This window comes from Schistocerca americana, chromosome 1, assembly GCF_021461395.2.
Source record: "Schistocerca americana isolate TAMUIC-IGC-003095 chromosome 1, iqSchAmer2.1, whole genome shotgun sequence".
Taxonomy (NCBI): Eukaryota; Metazoa; Arthropoda; class Insecta; order Orthoptera; family Acrididae; genus Schistocerca; species Schistocerca americana.
The window spans coordinates 1010876974-1010887481 of NC_060119.1; positions in this window are offsets into that span (position 1 = coordinate 1010876974).

Here is a 10508-nt window from a genome sequence, read left to right on the forward strand (position 1 = left end):
CCACAATCAAGGAGGCTGTCGAACTACACGCCTCACTGGACAGCAGTGGCAAGGTAAGGAAAAGTCCACTGCCGCAAAAAATACGCTAACCTCCAGGGCAGGTAACTGGGGCGTTAGCGGACTCTAGGTAGAAAAATACCGCTGGTTGAACATCACTAAACACAAGGAATTCAATGATTAATAATAAAAGGAGGAGGATGGCTAATTAATTTCGCCAACTCCAAACACTCCACTCCCTGCTCTTCATCTCAGCGACCCTGTGAGAAGCAACGCGTGAACAAATGGCGTGATCTCAAAATAGTGGAGGTTTCATTCAGCTCAAACGTCCTTGGTCTGGTGGAGAACGAGATACTCGCCCTCGCAACTAGAGCCCCTCGATTCGGCAGTGCCTGCGTGCCGCCAGCGTTCCCGGCATGTCGTCGCGCTGCCGAACCTCACTGCTCTCACTGCTGCTCCGTCCCACCGAACTACCCAACGAACCCCAATGCGGAAAACACTTGACGCTATTCCAAAGATAATGCCGGGGTACTGGATAACGATAACCGCTGCTGCTGCTGCTCGCAGACAAACAACGCTAGCAAACGTAGTGGCGCCAGTAAGCACAAGAAGTAAACGAGACGCCACTATCGCTATTACACGATGCCAACCTACCAACGGCACCAATGCGAGCCGCACATAGCTCAAATATTTATTTTTGTAAAATGTGGATACCAAAGTAAGGAACTACTTACAATTTTCTATGTGCATAAGGATCTAACATCTTTGAGATTTACAAAATAGATAACGCCTGTGTTTAAGCATGCACAATACTCAAACTAGTGTATCCTGTAATTCTGGACAAATTCTGGTGAGTAGAAAATACAATTTGTGGGAAACAGCCATTAAAGATGTCACTACCTTCCAGCTCCATATGATGTGTTGTCTGCATTTTCTTCCATCTTATCTAGCACTCTCTTTTCTCTGCTCGTTTGCCTTATCTTGCCCTAATTTCATGGTCTCTAATAGCTCTTACTCATGATGTAACTCTTTCTTTATCTTAATTTAACATTTTTTCCTATGTGAAAGGACCAATGGTTTGTAGCATTTTTTCAGGACTTGGAAGATTTCGTTCATTCAACGTTGCCGCTCCATCAAAGACACTAAAATCCAGTGTAACAATTGACAAACACTATCTTGGTAATTCCGGTAAAAATTACGCTGATGATAGACTCTTTATGGGGTGCGGCCAGAAGACATTTCTTCAATAGTCTTACATCTGACAAATCTCTGTAAGTTTCTTTCAAGACCTCCACTATGTTAAAAGCTATAGCTGGTTTGTGAAACGAATTCTCACCATTTTGCTGTGCTCTACTGTCTTTGCGCCATTGTAGGGAAGCAGCCTACTCACGCCGTATAAAATTCACATCAGTCTTTCCATTGTGTGCCAACCTAGTCCGCTGTAACTAGCTCTGACGTCATAAATGTTGCGCAATACTTTAAAAATCAAGTAAATAACCTGAAACGATTCTAGCATGTCAGGTGTAACACTAAATCATTATGTGTTGAATATCAGTTCAATAACTTTAACCATTTTCGAAATTTGGATGTTTTTCTGTAAAAATCATTGGCGCAACAGAAAACAGCTAGAAACTTAAAAATTTGTATTTCGATTCCTTTTTCATAGTAATTTAGTAGAAACAGTATTCTGGATCTCATAAACTAAAATTTTTGTTGAAATTCATGATTTTCTGGTTTTTGTCTTAGAAATTAAGGAAGCAAGATAGATTAAGTAGGCGAATAAATAAGGCTAGGATGTTTAAATTTAAGTAGAAGGGAGATCCGCTATAATCATAAAGATGTGAGAAGTTTCAATTGAATAACTATAAAACTATAGCGATAGCGTATCTCCAAAGGGCAAGTTCAGAGCTCGTCTACTGCGTGTAGTGTAATTAAATTAATCCTCTCGCCCAAAATATTTGACTTAGCCACGTCAGACTTTTATTATGATTACTTACCTGTGTGCTGAATGCACATTTAAATTGAGAGCTTCATCGGCCATCAGCAAAGGAAGCGATGATTTATTCGATAACTTAAAGTGGTGCATTACTAGCCCAGCGGCTAGTCGGGAGAGCAATTTTGATCAGGCGTTCCCTTAGCCGTCCGCACCGCGGCTTTATATATAAGAACGTTGCGCGAGAGAAGAAGGCCCCAGTTCTCTCCAGACGCTGATTAGCACACCACCTGTGTCGGGAGTCGCGTCTCGTTGGTATCATTGCTATAAACAGCCTCGGATGCCGTAATAAGTTACTCGGGATACGCGTAACCATGAAATCGTTTTCGAGTGAAGTGTTAATTCTGGGATGACTTTAATGATCTATCTTCAGTTTGCGTATGTCGTATTTTCACGTGCCGCCGCGGGACAGACATTCTACCATTATTTAGCGTGGCGTTTGATGAACATTTTCATCAAATTATGGCGAGCATTCACTTAAACATTTAGTTTGAACAGTTATAGTTGCATCAGCGCATTAGACTCTGAACTGCTCTGGTAGTTGGATTGTGTGGATTCTTTTTGGTCTGTGGCTTTCAGAATATTGTGAACATTTTAGAGAGAATCGTTTTTGATTATGAATCCCAGACAATCTCCTAATTCCTCAGAGCTATAAGCTGTAGCTATAAGTGTATTTCTCAGATGAAGTGGGCACTAGGAATTCTAATTACAGGCTTCACGTTTTGCTAATCACTTTCTGGTTGCCAATATTGTAGTTAGTGAGCCAGTGTTGAGAACGGCAAAAGACTGCATAAATAATAGGAACATATAAACCACTTAATTCCACCAGCCGCCCCACATATGGTGAATCGGCCGGGAAATGCATCTTTTCTACATTACATTCTACATTTAACAACAATAATTTCACCCGCCGCCCCACACCATGAATTATTTACTGGAGGGTATAAGCCATGAATTGGTTCATCATCAGTTTATTTTATTTATCGTGTCAGAAGCAAACTAAAAAAAAAAAATAGTAGATACATTACTACATACATTATGATTTATAAATTAAACTAGTCAAGAATGAAATAAATGATTAGACACAGATTGTGTTGTCAAACATAAGGTGATTTTAATCTATACAGTGGATGCCCAAAAATTTGCAACGTCCAGTGCACTTTGTGTAGCGTTTACGAGGTCCTCCAGGGTGCACACAGTTGGAGGTAATGTGCGTTGTGGTAGATGTGTTGATGTCTGCACGGCAGCTCCACAGTCACACTGGAGAGAGTCCACCTGCATATATGAAGCTTTGTGTTCCTTCTGGTAACGGCTGGTCATTAGTGTATATATTGAAGAGGGTGGGTGCCAGTACACTGCCCTGTGGCAACCCATTTTTCTGCTGCCTCCATCTGCTTCCTTGTCCTTGATATTCCACAAAATATCTTCGGTTCTGCAGAAGATTTCTAATTAGACAGGTTAGTTTGTAGTCCTTTGTGAGGTTGTATAGCTTCAGCAACATGAGTCTGTGGTTGACAGTGTCGTAGGCGGCTGAAAGATCTATAAACACCGCTCCTGTTATCTGCCGCCTTTGGAAGCCGTCCTCTATATGCTGTGTCAAATTCAACACCTGTGCTGTGCAGCTCTTCCCTTGTCTGAATCCTGCCTGTTGAGGGATCGGTAATGGTTCTATCATATCTGTAATTCTTTGGAGGATCAACCTTTCCAATACCTTATGCAGGTGGCATAGGAGGGAGATTGGTCTAGAGCTTTTGGGGTCATCCCGGTCTTTCACTGGTTTATGTATAGCTATAATTTTTGCTTTCTGCCAAGATTTTGGTATCTTGCCGCTCTTGACACAATTATTCATTAGCTCGAGTAGCCTGGACCAAAGTTCTTGATCTGTTCACTTCTTATGTCATCTACCCCTGCTGCTTTTCCGACTTTGCACTTATTTAGAGCTGCGTCGAGCCATTTTTCAAAAGCTGGTGTGCGATCTGGTCTGCCTTCACATTTGTATGCGTATTGGGTTGGGAGGGATCATTGTTAAGGTGTCGTAACAATCTCCAGGCCTTTTGACTACTTCTACTCATCTCACATTCTGTCATCAGTTTAATCCACTGTTCTCTCTTCGCCTCAGAGATTGAGGAGAGAGTATTTCGAGCAGCCAGATAAGTTTCCTCGCTATAAGGGTTTTCTTCATATAGCCGATAGTATCCGTCCAGCAGCGCAGCTGTTTCAGGTGTCACATCTGCAGATACATTGTCCTACACCCTCTTGGAATTGCTCGGGAGCAATGTTTGACAGTTTGAACAAAGCTGTCATACTGTTCAGGAATAGGTCGCACAGACTTAATCTCCTTGTCCAGCATCTTAGCAAGTTTTTTCCAATCAGCTTTCTTGAAATTGTATCTCCGTTTTAAATTCACCTCCTGTGGCCTTATTGCTGGAAGAACTTGACATAGTAGTGGCCTGTGTTGCGTCTTTGGTATGGGCGAGCACACTGATTTGGAGCAAAGCTGTGTGATGTCTTCACTCACAAGGAGGAAGTCAGGGTTAAATCCACGTTGCCACCTGCCACTGTTGAAGGAAGGGGGTAGCTTGCTGTCATGTATAAGAGACAACTGGCAGGATTCAGCCCAGGAGAGGACTGCCTCCCCATTTTCGTCATCTTCAGAGTATCCCCACAAATGACTATGGCCGTTAAAGTCACCGATTACTACAGACGTCTTGCTGTTATGGCAGTTCCTGGGTGACGTGAAGGAAAAAGGGCCGATGGGGGCTTATACACAGAGGTAATCACGCAGTTACTCAGCTCCACGGAGATAACTTCGATGTTATTTTCTACGGTGCAGTGAGCACTGATTATCTGAAGCCCTGGTCTTACAAATATAGCACTTCCATACTGAGAGTGCGGTGTTTCTGCAGCCAGTTTCATGCCCGGTATTTTTGGTCGTCTCTGTCGCTCATCTCTATGCGTCTCTTGTATACACAGGACGTCGCATTTTTTGTCACGGCATGGGTTGGATAACAGATGTTCTTTGGCTGATGATATGCCTTCAGTATTTATAGATATGATAGTTAAAGTTGGCTCTGATAAGGACCGTTTATTTACTCGCATGTTTGTTTGCTTATGGTGTGAGAGAATCAGCCGTCTAGGTATACCTAAGCGCCCAGGGGACGCCCGGATGTGTAAGGCTTGTCAGGACACACCCTTCGTGGAGGCGTCTCTCATGTCCCCCCTCATCAGTTGAAGAAAGGTAAAAATAAAACTGCAGATTCAGCTTCCTTCATATCTTCTACGCTACCAGCATTGTATTTATATCGTTAATGAACTATATTATGTACTAAGAACACTAATAAATTCACTGCACTGCATACTGAAGAAAATTGAAACTATATACAAAACAACTAATACTTCCAAACTTACGTAAACAAAACCATGAAAAAAAACTAAGCAAAATAAACGAATAAAGATGAAAATGAAATCTGTTGCTTAAAGAGACATCTATACAGTGCAGCTAAAGAATTAATATAGCTGGTATCCAAGAAATATGCTCTCGGAGGCGGGTGTTCGAAAAACTTTAATTTTAGTCTGAGAACTGTCAAATGTACATGGTCACGTCTACATAGTGTTGTGTTTAAATGAGTGAATAAACCAGAAATAAGGCAATAGTAGGTCTGTCCTATATATCATTGGAACAGGGACATTCCATAGATTAAGATCAATAAAGAAATTGAAAATTTCAAGATTTCATTTGGTACAGAGCCGTTAAAGGGTCTTAAAATAGTATGTTTATGAACAGTATTATAATTAAACGTGATTGGTGATTGCCACCATAGAGTCAAGAACAAAATGTAATTAGAAAGTAAGATTAAACAGTAAGACAAATGTAGAAATGGAGGACAGCACACGTTGTCCTGCACAGTGGATGAAATTTGATATTGAAATTTGTGGTAAGGTCTTATGGGACCAAACTGCTGAGGTCATCGGTCCCTAAGCTTACACACTTCTTAATCTAACTTAAACTAACTTACGCTATTGACAATACACACACCCATGCCCGAGGCAGGAATCGAACCTCCGACCGGGGGAGCCGCACGGGCTGTGACAAGACGCCCTAGACCACGCGGCTACCCCGCGCAGCTCAGAGTGGATGAAGACCTAAATATAGTACCACGCCATCTAATGGTGAGCGCCTCAAAATAATGCTGAGGTATTCGCTCTCGGACGGTGAATAGCAGTAGATTGGGCTGCGACTACCCTGGGTCGAGAAGTTCCATGTATTTCTCAGTTATTCCCTCCTGGACACCATCGTGCTGGCAGACGACGAATCTAAACTCTATCCTATCTTCTTGTCTACCTATCTACTCTGCTATATAATAGCAAGTTGTAATTTAAAGTTGTTACCCAAAAACCTCGAAGAGTTCTTGATCGATTTATTTCAAACTTTTGCACAATTCTCTAATAGACGTTCATAGGGACTAGACTACACATTCTTAAACATACTTGGTACATAAATGTGTATGTAATACATAATGGGCAAGCGCTGTTATTAAAATTCTCGAAAAGTTCTTGACCGATTTATTTCCTGTTTTACGCGATATTCTAATAAATTTTCGGGCTGAAATAGGCTACAGATTTTTATATAGTGCTTAAAACGGAAACACTGTTCACAAAAATTTTGAAAAGTTCTTGACCGATTTATTAAAATTTCACTCGATGCTCTAATTAACATTCCGGACAGACATGGGCTGTATTTTTTCAAATATATGTAATTTGTAAATATATATTTAGTATATGAAGGGGAAACGTTGTTGACAGAAATGTCGAAAACATCTTGACCGTTATTTATTAAAAATTGTTACATGATACTGCAGTAACATTTTGACAGACACTTGCTACTCAGTTTTTCAAACAACAATGTAGAGATTTTCCGTTAAAACCGGCGGCGAGAAAGGAAATAGTGTGCTTTGAAAATCAGCGGTTTCGTTTTCCTTCTCGCAGTCTGTTTTAACTTAGATATCTGTGTATTTAAGCCGTTAGACAAATGTTTCATCTACATACATATATATTATATATAATTTCAAAAGTTGCATACACAACATTATGGTGATTTGTTTTCTTCCTCGCAGCCAATTTTAAAATGAAGAGGAAAGTTGTATTCAGGGCTTATCTGCTTTAGATTAAAGCTCTACTATGGAATCTGAATAGTCCGAAACTTGAGCATCGTGCCCATTGACAGCTTAGAACTAGTGAAACATACTGTCACTGAAGCTACCACCCTCACAGACCCTGCAGATCTAGAGGCCTTCCCATACCCCATATATTGATGGTCCCAATCAATTTACACATTCACTTTAAGTGACTTCATTCCCCAGTCAAGGTTTCGTTTTCAGTAACAATAAACAAGGCTCAGGACCAACGACAAAGGGGAAGGAAGAGACGGACAGAGAGAGACTGGGAGGAAATTAGGATGTATATAAAATTCCCATAGTGCGAAGCAGTCTCGGGTTCTGTGGTATTCCTATACCTTTTAAATACAAATTGTTAATCTTAAACCATTCAACTTCCTCATTAGTTTTAAGTTTTGATGCATATAAAACTGCAAGTTTGTTACAACACCAAGAAGCCAAGTTACTTTCATTTCCAAGTATATTTATTGGTAATATAATAAGGCGGCGTGGTTTAGCTGCTAAGTGGCAAGTCAAACGTGAATGGTAGCAAATAAAAAATAACATTTCGTGTAACAGCATTGCTGGCAATCGTGTCGGTGTGCCCAGTATTCTATTTACGTAAAGTTCCGTTCTCTATCATCGTGTGTTTTTGGTTTCAATAAGCAGTGTTCAATCTCTTTTTTACCTGTATCGTTAAGTCTGTTTTTTTTCTGTCGTCTGAAATGTTTGAAATAATACTCCAGCTATAATTGTATCTTCTGTATCACCATGTTGTCTGCAAATTCGGTGCAGTAGATTTGTTTTGGCGAACGAAACATCTGGCGACGACAGCCTTGCCTTCTTGCAACGTCAGATTTTAGCGTGTCCTCATATCTGATGCGACAAGAAAGTCGAGAATCATTTATTTTGTCTTCTTGCTGTTACCAATTTCTTACTGTCAAATACGTCAAACAGCCTTTCCACAATTTAAAAATAACATTCTTTGAAAATTTGCAGTCTGAGTGGTTTCCCATATCGGTGTCCTTCTAAGCATTCAAGAAAATGCTTTCCACTCTTCTTCTCAGACATGGTAACTGCTGTTGTACGATGCACGTCCTGTTGCTGTAGATATTGTACGTAACTATTCGCCTCAAGAAACAGCGGTTGTCAAGAGTCAAAACTACATACACAGGACCTACTTCTGTCAAATTAAGTAACATAATAAATGACGATAAAATATATTTAAAGTTACTGATGCACATGGACCATGTACTGTAACAGCCAGCGTTGGGCTGTGTTGGAAGATATGATTCCCCATTAGTGAATAACCCGATACCATGTATATTTTCTTGTACTTACATTATTTCACTAACAAGAGTAATGGTAGTTCATTGAGAGTACTGGATAATCAGTATTTGACGGACAGTAGTTCACTGAATAGTATTAGGTAGGCAGACTTGGCTGAGCGCTGTATTAAATAAACATAGCGCTGGATTTTGCACAGGTTGATACGTCACTAGGAGAATCTATCTGTCCCCACAGATGTTTCTGCGCCTTGAAAAAGTAAAGGACATAATCAGAAAAGTGTGTCTTGTTACTAACTCATGACGACAATCCTAGACAGCTCTATGTTGCATCGAAGTTGAGTAATTTATATTTTATTATTGTTCTAACAATATCATTTCGTGATGTATTTTGATTATCTTGCCAAGAAAAAGCAAGTTAATTCTGTGCAAAGATAAACATGGATTACGTTAGAATCGGTACCGACTACGTCTTCAGCGGCCGTCATCTTTCTAGATACATACAGTGAAGAGCCAAAGAAACTGGTACACCTGCCTAATATCGTGTAGGGCCCCCGAGAGCAATCATAAGTGTCACAACACGACGTGGCATGGACTCGACTAATGTTTGAGTAGTGCTGGTGGGAACTGACACCATGAATCCTGCAGGACTCCCAATAAATCCGTAAGAGTACCCGGTGGTGGAGGTATCTTCTGCACAGCGCGTTGCAAGGCATCCCAGATGTGCTCAGTAATGTTCCTGTCGGGGGAATTTGGTGGCCAGTGGCAGTGTTTAAACACATAAGAGTGTTCCTGGAGCAACTCTGTAGCAATTCTGGACGTGTAGGGCGTCGCATTGTCCTGCTGGACGTGCCCAAATCCGTCGGAACCCACAATGGACAAGAATGGATGCAGGTGATCAGACAGGATGCTTACGTACGTGCCACCTGTCAGAGTCGTATCTAGACGTATCAGGGTCCCCACATCAACTGCACACGCCCCACACCATTACAGAGCCACCACCAGCTTGAACAGTTCCCTGCTGACACTCAGGGCCCATGGATTCACGAGGTTGTCTCCATACCCGTACACTTCTATCCGCTCGATACAATTTGAAACGAAACTCGCTCGACTAGGCAACATGTTTCCAGTCACCAACATTCCAATGTCGGTGTGACGGGCCCAGGCCAGGCGTAAAGCTTTGTGTCGTGTAGTCATCAAGAGTACACGAGTGGGCCTTCGGCTCCAAAAGCCCATATCCATGATATTTCATTGAATGATTCGCACGCTGACACTTGTTGATGGCCCAGCTTTGAACTATGCATCAGTGTTGCACTTCTGTCACGTTGAACGCCTCTCTTCAGTCGTCATTGGTCCCGCTCTTGCAGGATCTTTCTTCGGCCGCGGCGATGCCGGAGATGTGATGTTTTACCGTATTCCTGATATTCACGGTACACTCGTGAAATGGTCTCAAGAGAAAATCCCCACTTCATCGCTGCCTCGCAGATGCAGTGACCCATCGCTCGTGCGCCGACTGTAACATCACGTTCACACTCACTTAAATCTTAATAACCTGCCATTGTAGCAGAAGTAACCGATCCATCAACTGAACCAGACAAGAGTTGTCTTATACAGGCGTTGCCGACCGCAGCGCCGTATTCTGCCTGTTTACATATCCTTGTATTTGAATACGCATTGTTATACCAGTTTCTTTGGCGCTTTAGTGCAGTTACACTCAGACTTTATCTTCGAAAATATTATGAGAATGTTTCTTTAACGCTTTAGTCATGATGAATATTCGTGTTTAACGGTATTGGTTTTTGTGCTGTTGCAGCGTCCTGACGGAGATGCGCCAGCTGACCACGGTGGAGGTTGGCGCGTTCAACGACATGCCCCTGCTGCGTACCATGTGAGTATCACGCATTACCCCCAGTACTGAATGTCCTGTTTGGTTTAAGCTGTACTTGAAAATTTTGTATTGTTTATATACTCCAAAAGCATGCCGCGTACGTGACTTTTTAGCTGCAAACTTTCTAAATAAGTGCTTCAGGTTTACATAAACAGTACGTATATAATCTGACAATTATTTTAGTGACTCGC